At 43.2% G+C, this 27,083-nt stretch overlaps 1 protein-coding gene and 1 non-coding gene across 4 annotated transcripts in view; both read right to left on the bottom strand.

Annotated features, from left to right (window-relative positions):
• Positions 1-27,083, bottom strand: part of gabrb2a (gamma-aminobutyric acid type A receptor subunit beta2a) — a 395,193-nt gene that overhangs the window by 263,724 nt on the left and 104,386 nt on the right. The gene's annotated exons all lie outside the window — the stretch shown is intronic.
• trnam-cau lies at positions 7,939-8,011 on the bottom strand. The gene has a single exon. It is a non-coding gene; the product is annotated as a tRNA-Met (tRNA).

Below are 27,083 nucleotides of genomic sequence, written 5' to 3'. Positions count from 1 at the left end.
GGCTAGATAGGGTAGACAGGAAAGACTTGTTTCCCCTAGCTGAGGGGTCAATTACCTAGGAACATAGAGTTAAGGTGATTGGTAGAAGGATTAGAGGGGCCATGAGGAAAAACTGTTCCATCCCAGTGGTGGGCATCTTGAATTTACTGCCTAAGCTGCCTAAGCTAAAACGCTCAATTTATTTAAAAGGTACCTGGATCTTCATCTGAAGTGCTATAACCTGCAAGGCTACGGACCAAATGCTGGAAAGTGAGGTTAAAAAGAGCAACTGGTTTCTTTTTTCATTTTTTGGCCAGCAGAGACATGATGGGCTGAATGGCCTCTTTCTGTGCTGTAACTTTTCTATGATTCTATGGTTCCAGCCCTGTCCAGGTAAAACGCCTGGCTTTCATCTACATTATGAACCACTGGGACATTGGTACTTCTGTAATTTTGCCTTCAAGACTAATTCACCTCTACGTGCCTTCTCCCATCATGGAAGTCCTCGCTGCTGGAAAGTCTGATTATCCTGCAACAGTTTCAGCCTGCTAACCACTGAACGAATATGCCACTGGACTTTTGATTCTGGACTCCATGAAACCATAACTCTTATTTTTATCATGGTCTTGCCCTGTACCCCTTTCTTTCCCATATCCCTCTTTTATTTACTGAGTGGGGCAGATATTGCAAAATCCCTTTCCTGCATTGTGTGTGTCTAAAATAAACCAACCCTCTTATTTTACCTTATCTTGAGATTGCTGTGGGGTTATTAATAGAGGATTGGATCACTCCAAACTGAAGGATCGAGGAAAACACATCACTACTTATAAAGGGGGGAAATCAGAAATCAAAAACACCTTTCTGTTTATGGACAGTGAGAAAAGAAATCAGGGCTGATTAAATTAATTCCACTCCAATCCGTAACAGAAATAGGGAGCTCAAGTTCGGTATAACCCAATTTTGAATTTGGCCAGAGACGAAAATTCTGAAACAAGTCTGAACTGGATAATGAAAGAAACCAATTAGAAGCCAAAAGAGGGAAAACTTGGTAGCTGGAACTAATTTTAAGATGAGTGACTTACCACAGCAAATTACTTGTCCTAACATGAAGAAAATGATAAAATGTGATGCCCAAATGTTTGTTTTGTTTAGCAAGAGAATTTAAGCAGGGAAAATTGAGACCCTTAGCACAGATCAACTGAAAGCTGTAGCTATGGAGATGCAGTTCAAATTGCCCAGCAAAATCAAAAGATATAATTTAATCCTGACATTGGTAGAAAGTCTGGATCTGACATCACCAGCAGAGCAGTTAGTTGAAGAGCTCAATCATGATTCCATAGCCAATTTCGAGCTAGAAAAGCTTAAATTGCAGTCAGAATTTCAGGAGATGGAAACAGAGAAAGTGGAGGAAGAGAGAGCAAGGAAACAAGAAAAGGAAAGAGAATTCCAGCTCCAAAAATTGGAAATGGGGCTAGCAGCTCAAAAGGAGAGAGAGCGAGCAGACAGCCAGTCGCTGCAAGGGGAAATCTCTCTACCCGGCAGCATCCCCAATCCCCTAACCTGGAACCCCTCTCTGAGGCCCTCAAGTACACAAGATTTCTTCACACCACTCTCTTCAAATTTGGGGAGTCATTTTTTTTTAATACCTTTGAAAAAATAGGACAATTAAAATGGCCCTCAGAGATCTGGAATTTTTAATTCAAGGGCAGCTGTCAGGGAGAGCCTAAGAGGTCTACTCCATTCTGAGGTGCCCCTAAATTATGAACAAACTAAGCCTGCCATCCCAAGTGCTTACAAGTTAGCCCCAGAGGCATACAAACAGCAGCAGAACGCTCATAAGAAGCCAACACAAACCTACATCGAGTTTGACCAGCTGAAACAAATTATGATCGATTGATAGATAAGATCCCTAAATATCCCATGCACCTATGAGGGATTGCATGATCTGGTACTGTTGGAGGAGTTCAAACATTGCCTACCCTCCAACCTATGAATACACCTAGAGGAGCAGAGAATCCTCACAGCCATGGGTGAAACAGTCACAGCAGACAGCTATGACCTCACCCATAAGCCTGTAAACACAGGCAGACCCTTTCCAAAACCATACACATGGCCAATGGAAAGAAAAGCAGGGCAATCCAGATAGGAAAGGGTCCCCATCCAGAAAAGAAAGCACAAAAGAGGATGCGAGAAACCCCTCCCTGCAGCTCAGGAGAATTCCCAGAGGCCAGTGTGTTCTTATTACAACAAAATGGGCTATTCCAGATCCGAGCTTGCAAGGCAAGCCATTTGGCTTAGTAGGACTTCACATGAGTGAAGAACACCCCAATGGGTAATACAGCAGAGCAGGCAGAGCCGCTCACTACAGAAACTTACCCTCCGAGGGCATGGCCCTTTGTGTGCCTGAGCCGGACAAACTCCCAGGGAGTTTTCACAGTTCTGTCCATTCAGGAACAGTGTACCCCAACTGCCCCAAAATGTGAGCAAGTCCCTGGTACTGCTCTGGGAGACAGGCAGTTCAGTGCTTAATGTTAGAGGGAAACTTAAACCTATTCCCCAGGTCCTCCCTGCAGGCCAAGGACCTGATCAGTGGAATGGGAAGAGGATCTGTGGCTGCACCTCTCCATAAGGTCCACCTAGAGTGAGGCCCTGTTACAGTAGGGATTGTCCCTAAGCTACCAGTGGCAGAAATCGATTTCCTCCTTGGGAACGATTTGTCTGGCAGCCAGGTGCTAGCAAGCAAAAGAAAAGAGGCCAAGACCAAGCAGCAGAAATCTGCAGAAGGGCTGAAAGCTGCAGAACATCCAGAGGCCCAAAAGAGTGGGATAGCACCCACAGGCATTGGAGAGAGTACTGTTCAAAGGTAGCAAGATTGAAGCCAGGCCAGCAGAATTAAACCGGGTCCAGAGAAAGCCCCTAGAATCTGAAATAGATTCCCCAAATATCCCCAAATTATATAGGGACCAGAGAAGTCTTAAAACAGGGAAAGTAATAGTGAAGGAGATGCCCCACATAGTTGAAGAGCCCAAAAGAAGGCAGATTATTAAGTCTGGACAAGAAAAGGTTAAGGACTTGCCTGAAGCCTGGCTGGCAGAAACCAACTTTCCGGCATTAAGTAAAGACAAAGGGAGCTCCCAAACCAATAAGGTGACCTCCCCGGGTTGAAAAGCCATCAGGGAGGGTAGCTGGGGCTGCACTCCCGCTCGAGAGCAGTGGTGTGGCAGAAGATATGAAACATGTTAGGAGAACACCCCCTCCAAAGTTAAAGACCCGGCCTGGAAGCCAGCAACTGATTTCACTGACCACTTAATGGTGAATTTAAATGTGGTGCAGACAAGTTGCCAAGTTAGCTCAGAAATTGTGAGGGTGATACCTCACCCAGTTGATAAGCCACTTGGCAGTACAGCAAGTGCTGACCATTCCCCAGAGGGCAATAGTGTCCCAAAACACACAGAACCAATCACATAACTGACCAGCAGAGGGACCCCAACCACATTGGACCCCATGCTCACTCACATACATGCAGGATTGCAAGGGGACTGGACAGAGTTAAAAACTCCCTTTCAAATGATCCATAGCCACCCCCCACCCCCCCCACCACCAACTTCCAACCAGGCTACAGCCCTATTGCCATATGTGGTATGATCTGGGAGAGACCTCTGCCAGAAGGCCATCATCTTGTCATCCTGGCCCAGAATGGCTGCTCCAAGTTCAGGGGCCAAATGCCCACCTGTTGCTGTGCCAACCAAAATCACCTAGCACCAGAAATTAGAACTCTCCAGTTGTGCTAGTATCTGAGCCACACCCCAAACCAGAATCCCCTAAAGAGGTCAAGGTCCTACTAAAACACCCACTCACCTGACCCTCAACTGAGCCTGCAGATTACCAAAGTGGCAGGAGCTAGGCTGGACAAGAGCAGCTCAACCCTCTGATCCCTGGGTTTGGCACCCACAGAGTGAGATGTGCAGCCCTCCCCTGCAGATCGCCCAGAGCAGCTTGTCCATCACTCGCCCTCCAGAGTGTTAACCATGCTGTAAAATCCCCAGGCCCTTCTTGAGGATACTTAATCAGGAGGTGGGAATGCCTGATCCCCAACAGACGGAAGACTTCCACATGCAGCAGGGAACTGCCATTTCCCCTGCTAACTGTGTGTCTTATGTGTCAGTATGAATGAGAGAATGCCTGTGTACATCTGCAGTGATGTTCCAGAGGAACACATTATTCTTCCTCCCCAGGACATTAGAAAAAAATGAAATGGAATGGAATGCATTTCATTTTTCTCCAACGGGGGATCTTGGACCAAAAAGACATTCTGCCTATCACACAAGAGTAACATGGTACGTAAATTTCAGTGCTGTTATGGTGCTTGGTATGTAGGCCACGCGTCCCAAACAGCATGTTCCTTCAGCTGTTCACAGCAGGCAAAGTGCTGACTGTCCCCAACCAGCCTGTGCTTGCAAAACTCAAAACATAGCGTCCAATTGATGTGATTCCGTGGTTGGACAGCACTTGCTAAACAACCATAATTGTGCTAAAGAATTACACTGACAACCAATTTAAGATTATTGGTCAGGCTTGCAGTGTGGCTTGCTTACGCATGTTAGAAACTACATATATCACACACATGGCCCTGTCGTTTGCAGACATAAGGAGAATGTCCATGCATTGCACTTTTTTCAATTCAACAAAAGGGGGACAGCCATTCCCTGATTCATTCCCCATGGCAATGCCTTAACCAATCGGAGTCGATCTGCCTAGTTTGAATTTAAGCAAAAGCTTGGCAATTGACTGTTCCCTGGTGCATTCTCCATGGCAATGCCTCTACCAGAGTCCACTTGCCAACCAATTAGTACTCTTAGTCATGCAGTATAAATTGTTGTTCCCTTTATAATTGGTATTCTTGTGAATCTGTTCTGTGAGTGCAAGATGAAAAGCTTTGACAGCATGTCTCTTCTTTCAGCAAAATTCAAGTTCTGTCCTATCAAATTAGTGTTATGAAATATTATTATTTCATAAAATCTTCTACCTGGCAAGCATTGTAATTTGTTTCTCCTCTCTTTTCCTTAAAGAACTGACTGCCGGTGGGGTTTAGTTCCAACAATTCCAGTTGTTGCCCAAATAATTGTTCTTCTCATGGAGGTCTAATCATTGACTGTTGAAAGATTTTTTGCCTGTGCGCAGAGCCTCACTTTGTCCATTTTTGGCAGAGGAACCCACCTGTCAGCAAGTGGGGGAACTAGATAGCGATCAGAGGCTCTGATGGCTTTGTTTCTCTTCCAGCCCATGATACTATCTCAGGGGTAATGCTTCTGCCTCTGTACCAACAGAGATCAGATAATTCCCTGCAAACTATAGCACAACTAGGACCTTTCAATGGTAATACATCAGCTTGTGTGTTTAGCACAGGAGCTACAAGGGGAACTATTTGTATTTTTAAACCTGGGTAAGTTTCTCTTGTCCTGAAAACAATGGAGTTGATCTTAAACATACTCACATAGCAGAAAGAGGGCATGTGGAGAGTCAAAAACAAGCAAGCTTCTCGGCCCATAATACCAACCTGCAGAGGTTATTACAACACAATAGCGCGGCCTACAGCCACAAATGGAACTCCAAACCAGGGTACGGGCAGCATTGCCTATGGTTCCCAAGGTTATCATGGCCCTTAAATTTTACACCACTGGCACATTCTCGACTACAGCAGGTGAAATCTTATTGTTCACTGCAAAATATTGTAGGTAGGTGACCAAAGCTCTGTACTTAAGAATGACCAATTGCATTACCTTTATCATGAAGCAATCAATGCAAATAAAGAGAGCACAAGGCTTCATATTCAAACCAAAACATATAAGATACAGAACTAAGCATGCTGTCGACTGAGCCAAGCTCTCACTTTCTGCAACTTTTCATTATGATTTTGCATCACTGGCAAATGACTTGAAATGCTTTGGTCAAATATACTGGACATTAGACATACCTTTATTACAAATTACTGATAATTATTGTTCCCTGAGTGTATCATTTTATCCCTTTCATTACTGAATGTTTTAAAGTTTAAAAATGCTGCATTCAAATTACATTCTATGGGCATATCTATTTTGCTCAAATTTACACTAAATTAATACTTTAAAAAACAGAACACGCATAGCACTTATATATTACTGTTTATTACCCAACCTTTGTCAATTAGTTCAATACACGTTTATATTAACTAAAACATTTCAAACGTCTGACTGTTTAATTTCTAGAACAAAATAAGCAGCAAAACCTGCTTGCGTATTAATTCATAGCTGGGAAAAATATTGTACAACATATTACTTCTGAATATTCTTGCTACATAATTCTGTTTATGCTGCAGCACTGCATTCTATGCACTGTTGTCCAAGCCTAGTAACTGACAACTAGGCCAAAAATTGCATGCATACATAATGAAGAAGCTAAATAACTAGGAAATAAATGGGATAGGCTGGTCTAGTAAGAATACGTGTTGCGCAAGTTTTCCTGATGAATTCTGAAAGGATAACATTTGGGGGCTGTGATGCCTATTTACAAAAGCAGGGCCTTTTCCTCGCCTAATCTATGCTCTCAAAACTCTGATTCAATGTTTAATAATGAATTTACAAAAGATAAAGGGCTGAATTTTACAGGCCACCTGTCAGGGGGAAAACAGGTGGGTAGACCTGTAAATTGGGGTGCCATGTCATCGGCAGCATGGTCACCTACTGTCCTGCCACCCAGCCCCCACCATGATTTTACGAAAGGCGGGGAAGGCATTAGGTTGGTCACCACCCCTGCCCCAAGCTCTGTATCTCTTTCACTAGACTTCTGTTCAGCTGAGCTTTGTACAGGCTACATGAACGAAAACTTTTCTGGCGAGAAGTGCTCAAAATCAAACCTATCGACTCCCACTGCCTCAAACCCACAAGTAATGCGTAAAAATAAAATCTTATGGCTGGTTCATCACACTTTGGATAGTTCATTAAAACAAACAACCCTAGTCCAGTATCTGCTAACTTTAATTGTTGTCAAAAGCGCATTATGAAAATTAACCACTTGTAAAGTGAACCTAACCTCATAGTAGTATCATAAACTTTATTAAAACAGAATCCCTTTTGGGTTATACAGGTCTAAAACATTACAATTCTGTAGCTCCACCTTGTGCCCATTTTATTTTCGTTCAGTTAGGAAATCAAGAAATAGCAGGAGTAGGCCATTTTACCGCGAGCCTGCTTCACCATTCAACAAGATCATGGCTGATCTGAATTGTAAATGTGCCCTTAACTGTACTTTCCTTCCTGCCAACCCCCTCACCACCCCCACTCTCACTGGGGCGTGGGGAGAGGTTGAGGTGGTGGTTTCATGGCGGGGAGGTGAGGCCCAGTAGATGGGGGTCTAGATGGAGAGACTGGGAGGAGGAATCACCCAGGGAGGGTGGGCACACCCAATGTGGACAGGGGGCCCCTTAAGGGAGATATCTGCCTACTCACCCGAAACCCAAGCAAGGTGATCTGTTAGGCATCCCGCTTCACCCTTGAACTCCTCCCATCAAACTCAAAATTTTTCTTTTAAGTTTCTAGCATTTATTGATTTACTATGAGACCCAATATACAGAGATAATCAGTACAGTTAAAACCATAAGCCTATAAGCAAATTTGCAATCTAGCTCATCTGTACTCAATTTCTTGCAAACACTTGGTCCATTCCTCTAGTCTTTCTGCCAATAGGAGACACATTCTATGTGAACCCAGTCTGCGTTGCAACATAACTCCAGGCTGCAATACAGAATGCTAATCCTCCCACAAATATAACATTTCCATACTTGTCATGAAAGTTAGGACCAATTTTGTGGTGAGCTTGTCTTGTTACAATTTGACGAATGCTCCGACCAGACAGGGAAAGCAGATTCTTGGTCAAAGGCACCATCTTTTACACCCGTTTACTCTTCAGGAAAACAAAACACCCTGCTCTCTCTGAGGATTGAACTCAGGACCTTCAGATTATGAGACTGACGCGCTGCCTACTGTGCTAAGAAGGCATGCTAAGTTAATGTCAGGAGTGGGATTGAGACCGGGTGGGAACCGGCCCTTAAGTGGCCAATTAAGGGCCTCAAATTGGGGCGATGGCTTTGAGCTGCTCTTGGCTTCGCCCTATTCCCACATAAAATTACAGACGGGTCAGAGGCAGGCAAGAGGATGACAGGAAGGCCACTCAAGAACCACAGCAACAACATTTCCCAAAACCCCTGAGCAGCCTCAGTCTCTGGCTCATCCATGAATATGAAAGTATTATAGCTCTATCCGCAATTCTGTTTCAGATTAATCTTGGCCAGTCTGTAATCATGTATATGTGCTAAAGTTTATCATGCATAAAGATGTTACATCACTTACAATTTAATTATTCAGTTGGTTAAAACTAACTACTATAGCTATGACTCGAGATCAGACCGAGAGGGCAAACTGAAAGATTGAACTTTCTGAATATACACATAAATACACGCAGAGGAGATTTATATTACTTATAGGAATGTGTGAACTTTACAATATAATTTGAAATTGGCAAACAGATAGCTAATGAGATTGCAGAAACTGTAACAAGCACAATGACCATGGAGGGTAGAAAAAAGTAGCAAAGTAGGCCATAAGAACAAAAGCGGAACAAATATTGTTTGTTCTCTTCTCTTTGGGATAAGCTTAGTTAATTATCATTTACTGCATTTCAAAAGCAAAGCTATGGTTATACAGCAAAGAGTGAGAAGATCTCCATGTATGATATGTTACTATTCTAGTAATTGTGTCTTTTGTTGGATTATGAGAATGATAAGACTGTGATGGATGTCTTTGTTCAAGTTATGGTTTTAAAATACATAAAAAGTGAATTCACTCTATGGGCTGAATTTTCCGTTCGTCGGGCGGGCGAAGCTGACCCAATCGTGGGCGGCCGCACCGTCATTTTGCATGGCAAGCCAATTACGGCCAGTCCAGCGTGACGTCCGCAGGTAAGCACTATGCGCTTCCTGTGCAGGCAGGGGGTGGGGGAGAGGACGCTAAAATCGAGAGTGCGCTCTTTCGCGCATGCACATGAAAGAGCGCACTCATCTCCGAGGCTAAGTGCTGCCTCAGGGAGATCAATTTCAACAATATTTGGTCTACTTTCAACAATATTAAGAATAGAGAAAAAAAAAATCATAATTTCCGTAACAACTTTATTAAAATTTTTAAAACCCTACATGAAATCTTATCCCGGCGGTGGATGAGGTTTCATGTTTTTTTCTAGTTGCCATCGGGGCTCCTGGCCTGCCCGCTGACTTTAAGGTTGGACGGGCAGGTCCTTTAATTGCTTAATTGATCCTGTCAATGGCCTCAATTGGCCATTGTCAGGTCGGCGGGCGCGCAGCTGATTTTGCTGCGCCCCGTCTTCCTGAAAATTTAAATGGGATGGGGTGACATGGGAGTTCCACCCGACATCATCCCGTGTCATTTTACATGTCTGTGAGCGGGCCCCACCCCCACTTGCCAATAGTAAAATCCTGCCCTCTAAGCGTTAACTAGTTTCAAGTGAGACACAAGGCAAAATGTTGGCTTTTCAGGTCATCTGGATTTTTTAATTTTTATATTTCTTAACCTCAAGGAAAATGTTGATTTGAACCCAGAACTACATCCCTAAGGAGATGCAAATTTTGTGTCTGGGAAAGGAAAAACTCTTGCCCACCTGATGTCAGCAAAGGGCTGAGTCAGAGCGCACCTTGTTAGAATTATGGATATCAGCACATTTCTTCCTTTCTGGATTGATATCCAAGGCTGAGATCAATTCCCTAAGCCAATAACATCTAAGGCTGAGCTATGGTAATTGTACAATATTTTTAAAAATAACTTTACTCATGCAATAGATAATAATAATATTTTTCCATGAGTCAGATTTGATTACACAAGGCAGAACCATACCAGTGGTTAAAGTTAAAATTTTATTTTTGTTGTTGACCCTGACCTTAAGAGAATCCTCCGGGATTAATGAAGCTATGATACTTTAGCTTATCAGAGAGCTAGTATCTTTTATTTCTCAGGCCTTCACCCTCTTCCTGTGATGGTCAGGAAAACAGTAAAGGTAACAGCATCAATGCCCCATGGCATTCTCTACATTAACATTTGATTAATACGGAACTGAATATTCATTATTTAAGAATATGGAGCAGTCATAACCCCAAGTAGAAATCAAATTACAAGAACAAAATTAGGCGTTTGGCAGAGCTTAAGTATTGCTGAAAAAGGGCACATGTTATCAAAGCTTTCCATGTTACATTCATCAGGACAATTCACAAGAATACCAAGTAACGGGAACAACAGTTTATACTTATGAGGAGAGTGTGCTGACTGGTTAGCAAGTAGACTCTGATTGATAGAGGCGTTGCCATGCAGAATGCAGTAGTTAACTGATGACTAATAGTTAACTGCCAAGCTTTATTTAAATTCAAACCAGACAGGTTGACTCTGATTGGTCAAGACATTGCTTTGGGGAATGAACCAGTGAATGGCTGTCACCTATTTTGTTTAGTTGAAACTGGCGCAGTGTGTGTAAATGTTCTACAGAGTTCACTTGCCAACTAATCAGCACTCTCTTGTCATGAAGTATAAATTCTTGTTCCTTTTATATTTGGTTTTCTTGCAAATTGTCCTAATGAATGCTTCAACAGCATGTCTTTTCTTCTCAGCAATACTCAAGAACAAAATTACTACAGAAAATGCTGCAAAAGATCAACAGGACAGGCAGCATCCATGGAAAGAAAAATAGAGTTAACATTGCAGGTCAATGAATTTTAGTTAGAATTTTTTCATCAGCAACCTGAAATGTTAGTGGTTTCTCTTTCCATGGATGCTGACTGAGCTGTTAAGTATTTCCAGCCTTTCCTATTTTTATTTCAGATTTTCAGCAACTGTAATATTCTGCTTTTAGCATAAGAACAGAACTTTTTTGGTTGTTAATTTAGCTTTGATTTTAGTGCGCAAATAGAACATGACAGAAAACACGTAATACAAAAAAAATGGGTATGAATAAATGAAGTACACTCATAGGATGGAAGGCAAGGATAGTGACATTAGCAGGTAATCAAAACTTAAAAAGCACAGCAGAAAAAAAGTGATAGAACATCTCCTGAGATTAAAAATAAAAAATAATGAGCACAACATGTACAAACAAGGTTAGTCATTACAGCAAAGGGATGGGGCTTCTCCCATGAAAATGAATGCAAGATCTAACCAGTCTGCAGCTCCAGTCAATCATTCAATGGGAACCCAGACAGAAACCAACTCTCAATATTATCAGACATCCCGGCCACTATGTTTTCTCTGAAAATTTGCATTCGACTTGCGTTGTACTTGTTGAGACTCTTTGGACTTTCTGAGGCAAAGTGCTTCAATTGGATTTCAGCTTACAAATACAAAATCTTTCCGATTGAACTTAATCTAATACAAGCACATTGAGTGTTCATACACTACTATCCCATTGTGTAATTTCAATGGATTTGAATCTAAAAGCATTAGAAGCAATAGGTAAGAAAACTGTAAAATCAACTGTATAGATTGTTCCCTAATACTCAGTTGCACACTTATACAAAAAAAATTCATTGTCATGTTTCCAGTTACCAACGATTTCCGAAATATTCTGTACTGTACAGTACTGTTCATAATTTTATTCAAATATTAAAGAAACTACAGAGGGATTCCTCTATGATTTTTTTCTCCCAAGGTGGAGGAATGCTTCCAGAGAGCTTTGGTTGAAGAATCAGGGCCACAACAGTGTGGCTCTGCAAAAATAGATTTCTCTGCAGCCAGTATATTTTATCTAAAAATGAATTCTAGCTCTTCAGGTATCTCATTGGATAAACTAATGGTAAACATAGCTGAGCAAAACTATCCAAGAAGATCCCATGCTCATTTTCTGAATCATGAATTAGCTAATCTTGGTAGTGTTAAATTGACCTCAGCAGCTTTGGGCCAGAGCAGGGAAAAAAGGTAGATTGGTCTTTGATGTTGATTGCCATTTAGTAACTCCATCGTTAAATCCTAGTGCATGTGAATGTGAACATGCATGAAGACAGAAATGGGCTTGACTGTTACGGATTCCATCACTAGCTGACTTTTTATTCATTCCTTGCCGTCCAGATTCATCCTTATAGGATGTAATTTTAGTAATGTAGTGAAGAGACATTAATGTCCATGAGAACAATTAGTGTCAGTCGCTGTTTATAGAAAAGGGAAATAAAGTGAGGAAATTAGGAAATGATTATAGTTTTTCTTGTATTAATTTCTTAGTACTAGCTAAGAACCAAAAAATGATATAAAGTCACTAACCTTGAAATTTATTGTACTGTATAAGAAAACAAGTTATGATGCATCAGCACGTTCCACCCAGAACTCCTTAAAATGGGAATGTAATAGGACCCCAATTTGCAATTTAAAAGCACCCACAGCCTGACTCATGGAAGGCCTGGGGGAGGACTGAGGCAGTGACAGTGATGTGAAAGACAGGGCACAGTCATTGGCCAACATTTATGGATCTCTGCTGTTCAATTTCCACCACACAGGCGACCTTAAAATCGCTAGTTAGACAGTAGTCATCCAATATTTGGAAACCATTATTTCCTTGTTAGAATTATTTATCAAATATACATTTGCATTTTTGGGGGGTTCAGTTTGAGACATAGTAAGGCTGAGTGCGTGGTTTCAGTATACTATTGTTGGAACTTCATTATAAATTCAAATCATATGAAATTTGAGAGTCTTTTGCTGCTTGATGTTAGCTTAACAATAAGATGATGTTAAGTGACTTGCGAAAACAGGAATGGATTTTCTACCTGAATTTTCAAAATGCCATCTCTTGATTTTCAGTTTGTCTGGTACACATTAGTTTCTATTACGTTACCATAATTTGTGCTAACAAGATATATTGTTAACTGCTGCCAACTTCTCAAATGACAATCCATTAGAAAAGCATCAATGTCAAAGAGGAACTGCAGCCTTCACTTTTGCTGATATTAATGTAAAGAGTTTGAGTATAAACAAACAAAATGAAACTACCTCCTTCAATTTGGTAATATATGGGCAGAATTTTCCCCCCATTGGGGGGGGAAGTTGATGGGCTGGCACAGGGTGATGTCCTGTGTTTCCTGTGCAGGCGGGGGAGTCCCTAAAATCGAGAGTGAGCTATTTCGCACATACGCACGAAAAAGCGCACTCATTTCCCTGAGGCTAAGTGCTGCCTCAGGGAGATCACCTCTACTTCCAGCAATATTAAAAATAGAGGAAAAAAAATTCCCTGACATGCCCCCTCATGTGATGTGTTGGGACATGTTCATAATTTCCTTAACAACTTTATTAAAATTTTTACAACCCTACATCTAGTTGCCACCAGGGCTCCTGGCCTGCATGCCAACCTTACGGCTGGACGGGCAGGTCCTTTAATTGCTTAATTGATCCTGTCAATGGTCTCAATTGGCCATTGACAGGTCGGCGGACATGCAGCTGATTTTGCTGCGCCCCGCCTTCCTGAAAATTTAAAAGGGGCAGGGTGATGTCAGGAGTCCTGCCTGACGTCATCCCACGTCATTTTACGCATCAGCGAGCGGGCCCCGCCTGCCAACACTAAAATCCTGCCCATGGATTTTAACTAAATGAGTTAAAAATCACACAACTGCTGATCTTGATTGATATCCAGCACGACGATTGAATTGGTCTTAGCTATGATGTATTAATTTAAGTGAAAGGAAAATCAGACAGACTGTGTTTTGGATGTATAATTTTCTTTTTCTGATTTTCCTTCCCATGTATTGCCACGGCATTAAGTCAAAAATCTACCCAAGGAAATAAACCAGTCCAGAATATTAATGCCTTTACAGAAATTGACTCTATAGGGCTAAATCTTTACTTTGTACATGAGTATAACGTGGGTGTTAGTAAGTCATGAACCCATTTTACATCTCTATTTTTATTTCCAGTGAAATTGATGGAAATAAAAATCAAGATATAAACTGGGCCTTTGGACAGCATTATTTTAGTTTCCTGCTGACTTTTTTCCCGGAACAAGTGAGAAGACAGCCAATGGGACTATAGTAAGGTCCAGGACTTGAAATACCCCAAGCTTCATGTTTGGAGCAGCATGTTGATCACCCACCTAAAACTGGCCCAGAGTTAAAATCAGGGCCATTTATGTACACATTAGCAAGGTGCAAGCTTCATTTAATAAGATGAATATCAAAGAGATATCACAGAAATAGGGCGATGGATTGTTCACTAGGTCCCAAATGAATCACCCAATTTTAAAAGCCGCTTCCTGTCAATTTCATTTCCAGTTTGGTCTGGCTATTCATAATCAGCCAAGACATGCTACTACTGCTCCCAAGAAGAGGGGCATGCTCACTTCTCATCCAGGAGTAAAAATTCAACCCCACTGGAAGATATTGACAGCCAGCATACAGAAGTAGATCCAGTAATCTACCCATTGCTACCCAGTTCTGGCGGAAGGTCACAGACCTGAAACATTAATTTGTTTTTTCCTCCACAGAAGCTGCCAAGCTGGCTGAGTATTTCCAGCATTTTCTGTTTTTATTTCAGATTTCCAGCATCCACAGTATTTTGCTTTTGTATCATTGATGATAGATTGCCTGTCCATTTATAGGTGAAAATAGGTAAACAGATACACAAGCACCAATGATAATGTTTTTGGCTGCAGTATTTTTCTTCGATTGCTGTGGAGTTATACATGAACAAACCATGAAGTTGGACTGCATGTGGGCATGGAAGTGGTAGGTGTGAAGACTACTGGTGCATTAGAGAGGGTAAGGGACATTGGTGAAGCTGTCATTAATCAGTTGCTGCATGAGTGTTCTAGCAACATTGTTGGGCCTTATTCTTCCCCTACAGCCTCAATTTGTTGACCCGCTTCTTACTGCTCCTTAACCTTCTTCCTACTCTTGGGCCATCAAAACTGGTACCCTTTCCTAGGTGAACATGTGTAGCACACAATGACAAATCTTGACGCTTGCTTCAGACTATAAGCCATAGGAACATAGGACTTAAGAGTAGGAGTAGGCTGTCCAGCCCCTTCAGCCTGCTCCAGCATTCAAAAAAATCATGGCCGATCTGAGTGTTGTCTCAATTCCACTTTGCTGTCTTCCCCCCCTAACCCTAGACTCCCTTGTCTATCAAAAATCTGTCTAACTACGACTTGAATAAATTTGAAGACCCAGCCTCCACTGCTCTCTGGGGAAGAGAATTCCACATACGGCTGAAACTCAGAAAAAAATTTCCCCTCATCTCAGTCTTAAAAGGGAGATCTCTTATTCTTAAACTGTGTCCTCTAGCTCTAGTCTGCCCCACAGTTGGGAACATCCTCCTGTTATCTATCCTATCAAGTCCCCTCAGGATCTTATATGGTCTATAGCAGAATTTTGACCTGCCCACAGCAGGTCAAGAACTCATATGTTGCTGGAGGGGGCTTTGCCATGCCTTTATAACCCAGGCGCAGCATTAGTATCCCAGCTTTGAGTTTCGCAACCAATCAGAGCAGATGGGAGTGAAGATGACCTGTACCTGACAGTTGAGGGCTATGTATACAAAGGGACCAATGCCAAGGGTCAAAATCTAACCGTTAGAAAATAGGAAACAGGGACTAGTGGTTAACGTGTTTCTCAGGCTGCAGAAAAGTTTGTAGTGGAGTTCTCCAGAGGTCAGTGTTGGGACCCTTGCTCTTCTTGATATACATCAATGACCTAGACCTTGGAGTACAGAGCACAATTTCAAAATTCGTCAACAATACAAAACTTGGAAGCATTGTGAACTGTGAGGAGGATAGTATAAAACTTCATAAGGACATAGACAGGTTAGCGGAATGGGTGGACAAATGGCAGATTAGGTTCAATGCGGAGAAGTGTGAAGTAATTCATTTTGGTAGGAAGGTGGAGAGACAATATAAAGAGTACAATTCTAAAGGGGGTCCAGAAGCAGAGGAACCTGGGTGTACATGTGCATATATCATTGAAGTTGGCAGCATAGGTTGAGAGAGTGGTTAATAAAGCATACAATAGGCTTTATTATTATGGGCATAGACTATAAGAGCAAGGAGGTTATGTTGAACATGTATAAGACTCTAGTTCAGCCTCAGCTGGAGTATCGCGGCCAATTCTGGACCTCTATTTTGGGAAAGATGTGAAGGCATTAGAAAGAGTGCAGGGAAGATGCACGAGGATGGTTCCATGGGTGAACAATTTCAGTTATGAAGATAGGTCAGACAAGTTGGAAATGATTTCCTTGGAGAAGGAAAGGCTGGGAGGAGATTTGCTAGAGGTACTCAAAATCATGAACTGGGCAGGTACGGAAAAAGTGTTCCTGCTTGAGTAAGGTTGAAAACAAGAGGGCACAGATTTAAGGTAATTGGCAAAAGAAGCAATGCCAACACAAGAAAAATGTGCAGCAGGTGGTTGGGATTTGGAATGCACTGCCTGCCAATGTGGTGGAGGGAGGTTCATTTGAGGCATTCAAGAGGAAATTAGATGGTTGTCTGAAAAGTAAGAATGTGCAGGGTAACAGAGTGAAGGTGGGGGAATGGCACTAGGTGAATTGCTCATTTGGAGAGCCAGTGCAGATATGATGGGTCAAATGGTCTCCTTCTGTGCTGTAACAATTCTATGATTCTAAAGAATTGTCAGAAAAGAGAAAGAGAGACAGCGAGCATAAGGATGGAGGGTCAACAACATGGGAAGGCTGCCCCCTAGTACTAGAAGACCATAGAGACCATAAGACAAAGGAGCAGAAATTAGGCCATTTGGCCCATCGAGTCTGCTCTGCCATTCAATCATGGCTGATAAATTTCTCAACCCCATTCTCCCACCTTCTCCCCATAACCTTTGATCCCTTTACCAATCAAGAACCTGTCTATCTCAGTCTTAAATACACTCAATGACTTGGCCTCCACAGCCTTCTGTGGCAATGAATTCCATAGATTCACCACTCTCTAGCTAAAGAAGTTTCTCCTCATCTCTGTTCTAAAAGGTCTTCCCTTTACTCTGAGGCTGTGCCCTTGGGTCCTAGTCTCTCCTACTAATGGAAACATCTTCCCCACGTCCACTCTATCCAGGCCTTTCAGTATTCTTTAAGTTTCAATCAGATCCCCTCTCATCCTTCTAAACTCCATTGAGTATAGACCTAGAGTCATATGTTAAGCCTTTCATTCCTGGGATTGTTCTCGTCAACCTCCTCTGGACCCACTCCAGGGCCAGCACATCCTTCCTGAGGTAAGGGGCCCAAAATTGCTCACAATATTCTAAATGTGGTCTGACCAGAGCTTTATAAAGCCTCAGCAGCACATCCCTGTTTTTATATTCTAGTCCTCTCGAAATAAATGCCAACATTGCATTTGCCTTCCTAACTACCGACTCAACCTGCAAGTTAACCTTAAGAGAATCCTGGACTAGGACTCCCAAGTCCCTTTGCACTCTAGATTTCTGAATTCTCTCCCCATTTAGAAAATAGTCTATGCCTCTATTCTTCCTACCAAAGTGCATGACCTCACACTTCCCCATGTTGTATTCCATCTGCCACTTCTTTGCCCATTCTCCTAACCTGTCCAAATCCTTCTGCAGCCTCCCCACCTCCTCAATACTACCTGTCCCTCCACCTATCTTTGTATCATCTGCAAATTTAGCCAGGATGCCCTCAGTTCCTTCATCTAGATCATTAATGGATAAACTGAAAAGTTGTGGTCCCAACACTGACCCCTGCGGAACTCCATTAGTCACCAGCCACCATCCTGAGAAGGATCCACTTATCCCCACTCTCTGCCTCCTGTCAGACAGCCAATCTTCTAACCATGCTAGTACCTTGCCTCTAACACCGTGGGCTCTTATCTTACTGAACAGCCTCCTGTGCGGCACCTTGTCAAAGGCCTTCTGGAAGTCCAAGTAGATAACATCCATTGGCTCTCCTTTGTCTAACCTACTCGTTACCTCCTCAAAGAATTCTAACAGATTTGTCAGGCATGACCTCTCCTTGATGAAGCCATGCTGACTTTGCCCTATTTTACCATGCACTTCCAAGTATTCTGAAATCTCATCCTTAATAATGGACTCTGAAATCTTACCATTGACCGAGGTTAGGCTAATTGGCCTGTAATTTCCCGTCTTTTGCCTCACTCCCTTCTTAAACAGGGGGGTTACATTAGCGATTTTCCAGTCCTCTGGGACCCTCCTTGACTCCAGTGATTCCTGAAAGATCACCATTAACGCCTCCGCTATCTCTTCAGCTATCTCCAGAACTCTGAGGTGTAATCCATCTGGTCCAGGTGATTTATCCACCTTCAGACCTTTCAGTTTTCCTAGCACCTTCTCCTTGGTAATGGCCACCATACTCAACTCTGCACCCCCCCCCCCCCGAATCTCTTGAACTTTGGGGATGTCACTCGTCTCTTCCACTGTGAACACTGACGCAAAGTACCTATTCAGTTCCTCCGCCATTTCTTTGTTTTCCACTACTACTTCTCCAGCGTCATTTTCCAGCAGCCCAATGTCCACTTTTGCCTCTCTCTTACCCTTTATATGTCTAAAAAAACTAAGGAATCCTTGGAAGTCATGCTTTGGGCTGTAAGGGCCCGCAGAGAAACAATATTCCCAGCAGATGGGAGAAAGAAGCCAGCCTCTGAAGCCAAACAAGTGTGGCTTGAAGCAGCTGAGATGGTGAGCAGCAGGTGTGAGATAATTTGCACATGATACAGTGCCGAAAGAAATTCAATGTCCTCATCTGAGCAGGAAAGGCGGGTGGCATCCCACACTCAAATGGCAGCATCCACACTCTGAATTCCGCAACATCATCCTGCACAGTACTCCTTAGACCAACGTACTTTGCAGCTCCACCAATTCCTCTCTCTCGAGGCACCACCTCACATCCTAAACTGATCAGCCTTTGCTGAATCTCATCTTCATCAAATTGTCATCTCTCACCCATCCCTCACATCCGCCCTTCACAAATGCCATCCTCTCAAAACATTCCATTTCTCAGTCATAAATTTGCTTTCTCTCCTTGTAGGAGAAGAAAGCACAGAATTCAAGAAAAAGTGAGTGTGAGAGAGAGAGAGAGAGACACACACAGACAGACAGACAGAGAGAGACAGACAGAGAGAGACAGAGAAAGAGACAGCGAACTGAGGGTGGCCCTTTAGTCATAGTCACCCTGAGCACTATACTGACAAGGCAGCCATGGGGATCAGCAGAGTGACAGAATGCACTGTTGTTGAAGATGGAGAAATGCCTGAGCTCCAGATACCCGGTGACTGCATTCGATACCACAGGCACATGGCATGCAATACTCAATCATGTTGAATTGTGTAATCTGGTACAAAAATGATCATCTGCACAATGACAACTTTTAACCCTTTCCCTTCATCAGTTCTCATTTATGTCTTTCAACTCCTACAAGCCCTTCAAATGTGACGCAGGAGCTGGTACAGCGGGATGGAAAGGGAAGTCCAAGGAATTCTCAGAGCAGCTTGCTCACCGAAGAAGTTCTTTCACATGATTCATGCAGAATCTCCACCTGCTCAGATATGCACACCACAGTGGAACTCCAAGGCAGGTAGCTATGTTATTACATGGTGAACCACACATCATGAGTGAGCAGGAATAGGTAACGGAGACAGGGTTAGCAGTGGAGAGTCCCCAACAGAGGATGCAGGACACTCCAAGCTCTGCTTAGCTGGACACAGAGGCTGCACTTCAGGGGTCATCCACGAAGAGGAATATCCTGCTGCAGCAGCAGAAAATTGTATGACATTGTACTGCAGCAGTTCATGGCAGTGGCTCACCACCATCTCGAGGGCAATTAGGAACATAGGAAATTGGCCACCTTCCTGCTCCTTTCAGCCCCTCAAACCTTCCCTGCCATTCAACTAGATCTTGGCTGATCTTCTAACTCAGTGCAATTTTCCTGAACTATCCCCATATCCCTTGATTTCTTCAATGTCTAGGAATCTATTGATCACTGTCGTGAATATATCGCTGCCTATGATTGAGTCCCCACAGCCCTCTGGGGAAGAGGATTCCAGAGATTCACCACCCTCTGAGTAAAGAAATTCCTCCTCATCTCAGTCCTAAATGGCCCCAATTAGGCATGGTCAACAAATGCTGGCCTAGCCAACGATGCCCATTTCCCATGAAATAACTTTTTTTTAACATTCTATCAGCATTTCAAGAGCCACTAAGCACAACTGGAAATATATTAGAGGAACAGTCTCCAGCGTGAGTGTAATGAAGTCTGCTTTCATGGAAAGAGTGGTAATCTGCATGGAGCATCTGACATAGTAGCCAACCAAGTGCATTCTGGCCCTCACCAATGCCCTGCACACTCAGTCTGCCACTTTAAATCGGATTAAGAAAGCCTCACCTTGGAATATTCAGCACATCACAAGAGTAGCAAAGTGCTCTCCAACACTTGGCTAGCAGAAAAGCGTGAGTGGGCCATAAGTGGGAAGTTCAAGGCACTTGAGGTGAGGTGAGAATGACGGCCCTTGACATCAAGACAGCATTTGACCAAGTGTGGCATCAAGGAGCCATAGCAAAACTGGAGTCAATGGGAATCAGGGAGAAAACTCTCCACTGGTTGGAGCCATAGCTAGCACAAAGGAAGATGGTTGAGGTTGTTGGAGGTCAATCATTTCAGTTCAAGGATATCACTGCATGAGTTCCTCAGGGTAGTGTCCTGGGCCCAACTATTTTCAGCTGCTTCACCAATGACCTTCCTTCAATCATAAGGTCAGAAGTGTGGATATCCGCTGATGATTGCACAATGTTCAGCACCATTTGCGACTACTCAGGTACTGAAACAGTCCAGGTCCAAATACAGCAAGACCTGGCCAATATCCAGGCTTGGGCTGACAAGTGGCAAGTAGCACTCACATCACACTAGTGTCAGGCAATAGCCATCTCCAACAAGAGAAAATCTAACCATCGCCCCTTGGACATTCAATGGCATTACCATCATTGAAACCCCACACTATCAACATCCTGGGGGTTACTATTGATCAGAAATTGAACTGGACTAGCCATATAAAAACTGTGACCACAAGAGCAGGTCAGATGCTAGGAATCCTGTGGCGACTAACTCACCTCCTGACTCCCAAAAGCCTGTCCACTAACTACAAGGCACAAATCAGGAGTGTAATGGAATACCCTCCACTTGCTTGGATGAGTGCAGCTCTAACAACACACAATCCAGGACAATGCAGCCCACTTGATAGGCACCCCATCCACAAACATTCACTCCCTCCATCATTGACGCACAATGGCAGCAGTGTGTACCATCTACCAGGTGCATTGCAGGAATTCACCAAGGCTCCTTGGACAGCACCTTCCAAACTCACAATCAGTATCACCAAGAAGCACAAGGGCAGCTGACACATGGGAATGCCACCTCCTTGAAGTTCACCTCCAAGCCAGTTACCATCCTGAGTTGGAAATATATCGCCGCTCCTTCACTGTTGCTGGGTCAAGATCCTGCAACTCCATCCCTAACAGCACTGTGGGTATATCTACACTACATGGACTGCAGCAGTTCAGAAGGAAGCTCATCACCACTTTCTCAAGGGCAATTAGGGATGGACAATAAATGTTAGCCTAGCCAGCAATGCTCACATCCCATGAATAAAATCAAACTCCCCACCTTGCACCCCACACATCCTCGGAGTCCCATATGCTGCCTCACATCCCAAAAGCCGTGCCTGCTCCTGTGCAGACCCTTATGAGCCACAAAACGCAGAGGATGTCTGCCATGAGCATCTCTGCTATCAGTGCAGAGGAATGAGCAGCCTGCCTCTAGCTCTGCTGAAGTCAGCAGTAGCATCACATAGAAGTAATAGAAAAAGAAAAAGACTTTGTCATTTCACTGTAAACAATCCTTGTATGTCATATTGTCAATGTTATGAAGCATAAACTTCATTTCAGATCTCCATTGTCCAGGCATCTCAATTTTTTTAAAAATTCGTTCATGGAATGTAGGTGTCACTGGCTGGGCCAGAATTTATTGCCCATCCCTAATTGCCCTTGTTCAGAGGGCATTGAACAGTCAACTACATTATTGTGGATGTGGAGTCACATGTAGGCGAGACCAGGTAAGGGCAGCAGATTTCCTCCCCTAAAGGACATTAGTGAACCAGATGGGTTTTTACAACAATCGACAGTGGTTTTATGGTGAGACTTGCATCATTAGATCTTAATTCCAGGTTCAGATTCCACCATCTGCTGTGGTGGGATTCAAACACAGGACCCAAGAGCATTATCCTGGGTCTCTGGATTACCAGTCCAGTAACAATACTACTAGGCCACCCCTCCCATTGTTTCCCTTTCTCTATCAAAGGAAAACTGTACGACTAGAGTAGGATGGGTACTAATGAGCTGGAGGGATTATTGACTGTGGGAATGTTCTGTGTTAGCAGAATGCGGTGTGTTCAGTATTGGTGTCCCATGTGAATTCACACTCAGGTTAGCTGAATTGTGCATATGAGTTCATTGCAAGCATCTCTGGCAAATAGGTGAACATCTGCAAAAACTCTGGTCACACGGGGCTTCTCTTCTTTTTGTTTATCCCTTGAGGCAAAGGTGACCATATTAATTGTCTCAGATGTTAGGTAGGGCTTCACTGGGTGCATAGGTGACTACTAAGGCTGATCTGCGCCTGGGAGGTTCTGCTGCAAATAGGATGACATATCACAGACAACTGAGTTTTGGACGAGTTTCTGGCTCGAGATTTCCTCTCCGACTCTGATATCCACTAGCTTTCAAAGGAGGTCGGACCACTTCTTATTTGGTTGCACCAGGTGCAGCAATCCTGGGTGGAATTCTTCCAGGGCTCAAAGTCGATATCAAAACTCCAAAGTGAAACCTTCAGTGTCCTCATAGCACTTCCTTTGACAATGACTAGTGCACACAGCAGACTCAAGCTCTCCTTAGAAGGATAGCTCTGATAAACAAGCATCAGGAATTTGGCTACATGACCAGTCCAAATCAGTTGGGTGTAGATTTGTCAATGTGGTGTGGATGCTTGGCATGTCAGCTCAGGTGAGCACCTCAATAGCTGGTATCTTGAGCTCAAGACACAGAAGGTGCGCTTGTCACGCACTGCATCTATCTCCAGCATCTAGACTCACCTTGCCACTGGACCAAGATAGTGAGGCTGGAAATGCACAATTCTCCCTCACTGAAATCCAATTCATGCACAAGTCATGATCATCATCTTTCCATCATCTGCCATCATCCTCCTCATCCTTTTCTTCCAAGCATGCAGAGTAGTCATCACCTTCCTGCTCCTGCAGCTCCAGTCTCCTCTGCAATACTATGTTGTGCAGCGCACAGCAGCCCAATACCATTCGGGACAACCTTGCTGGTACATTATGAAGGACTCCCCAGGGATGAGCAGGAACCTAATTTGCATCTTCATCAACCCAATAGCTTCTCTATGATTAAAATTGAGCTTATGTGGCTCCAGCTATATCTTTCCTGCTCATCGGTTGTAGGGTTTCTCAAAAAATGTCATCAGCCACGTCCTTAGATGGTAGCTCTTGACTCCAAGGAACCATCTGCTGAAGGTATTTGAAGCTGTTTGAAAGTGTGAAGTTCTGAGGGATGCAACTGGCACAGAGTGAAGGCTTATGGCAGGTTCCAGATTTCTTGCATATACATGCATGTAAACCAGCTGAATATTGATGGGGTGGAATCCTTTTCAATTGACGAATGCACCTGGATTACTTGAGAGCACTTTAATTGCTGCATGGATGCATGGATGACTCCTTGGAGCTGTAGGAATCCAGCCATTGCAGCAAATCTGAGGGTCCTCTAGCTCGAACTGACTTCATCAGTAGAAAGTGGACAAACATTGCAGCCCTGCCAAACATGGCATCAGTCACCTGGGAGATGAACTTTTTGTGCTCAGCTGTTTGTGAAATCCTGCAGCTATCACCAGCATATCCCTGGAAGGAGCCGGAGACAAAGAATTTCAGGCTGTGGTGACTTTGAAGACCTGGGCCACTTGGAAGATGGTCTTGCTCCATGAGGCTGCAGACATGAGCAGCATCATGCCAAGAAAGTCTGAGGCACTGTTGCTCAGGTATGTCCAGCAAGCTGATCCCATATCTATACACCGTGTTTGGGGCATTGTCTCCAGCAAGCTGTGTGCTAATCACCTTTGTTCTGTGGAGTTGTCAGTGGCCAAGAAGGCACCAGTGGCTGCTGGTGTTACTTCTCTTGTTCCAAATAAGAGCTGCCTAAGCTGCTCCCATGTTGCAGTAAAGGTTGACAGCAGGATAGATAAAAGTCAAACAAGTCCGAGATGCCAGAAATAACCTCCAAAGTATTGAAAATCACTTCTAAAGCACACACTTAAATAAGTCCTGTGAGAAAGAGTCATTCACTTAGGTAAAGCAGCAGCTGCTTTGGTGCAGTATTTAAAGGCTTTCCAGCCTGTCAATTCCAGCTGGCGAATTGCAGGAATGCAGAAGCCAACGGAATCATATTATGTTTCCAATAGATTAGCATATTTTGCTGTTTCAATCCCTCCTTTCACGCACTAACACCCATGATCAACCTCACCCAGTTCTTCTGAAAGCTGGATCCAAGAAACAAACAACTTCTAAATTGCACTATGTAATTTTAGGCTTGGATGGTCAAACACCTCATGAATAAGGTTTTAAAATAGTAACATATACAACATAATCCTAAGTGAGATAAGTTGTTAATTATGTAGACAATTATTTTCATAAATGAATGGCCCAATGCGTATTCCAGGCACAGGTTCTGTAAGCCTCATTTATGATGTTACGAATATAGTGGGCACACGTATTTGTAAACTGGGAATAATGTTAACATATTTCTAGTTCATTATGAGCAGCTTACATTAGTTTTTTTGAGAAAAGTGAATTATCTGACTGTAACAGTGGCTAGATGCTTAATTTTTTTTTAAACAATTTTTTGTGCTCAAAGGTACAAAACATTATTTCACTCGACACCCTGGAACTAAAATTGTGTGGCCGCACTGTTGGCACAGGTCACAGATGAATGTAGGCTGGTGAATCTGGTTTGCACCTTTACATCCCTAACCCCAACTGACACTCGTGCCTAGCACTGATCTGCTCTGGGAACAGAACTTAACAAATGAGCCCTTCCAGGTTAGAATTGCATAGGTAAGTACAAAAATGATTTTTTTTTAAAATTGAGAGACTGGGAAATGTTGCCACTCAGAGCAATCTGGGTGTCCTTGTATATGAATCACGGAAAGTTAACATGTTGGCACAGCAAGCAATTTGGAAAACAAATAGTATGTTAGTTTGTATTATAAAAGAATTGGGGCTGAATTTTACGAGTCGACAAGCGGGGGTGGGGCCCACTCGCCGATGTGTAAAATGACGCGCGGTGACGTCGGGGGAACTCCCAAAGTCACCACGCCCGATTTAAATCTTCAGGAAGGTGGGAGCATAGCAAAATCAGCTGCTCGTCCGTTGACCTGTCAATGGCCAATTGAGGCCATTGACAGGATCAATTAGGCAATTAAAGGGCCTGCCCGTCCAACCTTAAGGTCGGCGGGCAGGCCAGGAGGCCCGGCGGCAACTAGAAAAAGCATGAAACCTCATCCACGGGCAGGATGAGGTTTCACGTAGGCTTTAAAAAATTTTAATAAAGATTGTGTAAAAATTATGGACATGTCCCAACTCATGTGACATTGTCACATGTGGGGACATGTAAAGGAAATTTCATTTTTCTACTTTTACCTTTTTTTTACATGTAGAGCCGATCTCCCTGAGGCAGCACTTAGCCTCAGGGAGATCGGGTCTACATTTAAAAAAGATAAAAGTAGAAAAATGAAATTTCCCTTACATGTCCCCTCATATGACAATGCCACATGAGTCGGGACATGTCCATAATTTTTACACAATCTTTATTAAAAAATTTTAAAGCCTACATGAAACCTCATCCCGCCTGTGGGTGAGGTTTCATGTTTTTTCTAGTTGCCACCGGGGCCTCCTGGCCTGCCCGCCAACCTTAAGGTTGGACGGGCAGATCATTTAATTGCTTAATTGATCCTGTCAATGGCCTCAATTGGCCATTGACAGGTCAGCGGACGAGCAGCTGATTTTGCTGTGCTCCCACCTTCCTGAAAATTTAAAGCGGGTGTGGTGACGCCGGGACTTCCGCCCGACGTCATCACACGTCATTTTACGCATCGGCGAGTGGGCCCCTCCCCCACTCGCTGACTCGTAAAATTCAACCCCATCAACTTCCCCCCCCAAAAACGGGGGGAAAATTCCAGCCCTTGGAGTATGAGAGTGAACAAGTCTTTCTTTCTTACTTACAATTGTATAGGGCCTTGATGAGATCACACCTGGAGCACTGTTTACAGTTTTAGCCTCCTTACCCAAGGAAGAACAAATTAGCCTGGGAAGGAATGTAATAATGGTTCACAGATTTCTGGGATGAAGGGGGTTGTCCTGAGGAGTGATTGAGTAAACTGGGCCTATATTTCCTGGAATGATTGCTGATTTCATTGAAATATGTAACCTTCTTAAGGGGTGATGCTGGGTGCTTGTTTTCCTTGGCTGGGAGAAATCTCATAGTAAACCTGTCGTAAAAGACCGTCTGGATCACAATGATGAAAAGTGATCATAATACAACTGAATTCCACGGGAAGTTTGACAGTGAAATAGTCCAGTTTAAAACAAGACTCTTAAACTTAAAGCCAATTACACAGGCATGAGGGAACAGCTGGCTCAGGTTGATTGGACAAATAAACAAAAAAGTCTGAGGGTAAATAAATAGGGTGAGACATTTAAAGAAATGATTCAGAATGTTCAAAAAATACATTCTATTAACAAAAACTCAGTGAGAAAGATCTATCTGTAGCTTACTGGGGAAGTTAAGGATAGTATTAGATTAAAAGAAGCTTATAATGTTGCAAAGAATAGAAGTAAGCCTGGGGATTGGGAGAGTATTAAAACCAGCAGAGGGTGACTAAGAAGCTGATAAAGGGAAAAATATGGAATGAGAATAAACTAGCCAGGAATATGAAAACAAATTGTAAAAGCTTTTG

The sequence above is a fragment of the Carcharodon carcharias genome, chromosome 8, assembly GCF_017639515.1.
Source record: "Carcharodon carcharias isolate sCarCar2 chromosome 8, sCarCar2.pri, whole genome shotgun sequence".
NCBI lineage: Eukaryota > Metazoa > Chordata > Chondrichthyes > Lamniformes > Lamnidae > Carcharodon > Carcharodon carcharias.
This window is presented reverse-complemented; position numbering and strand designations above follow the sequence as displayed.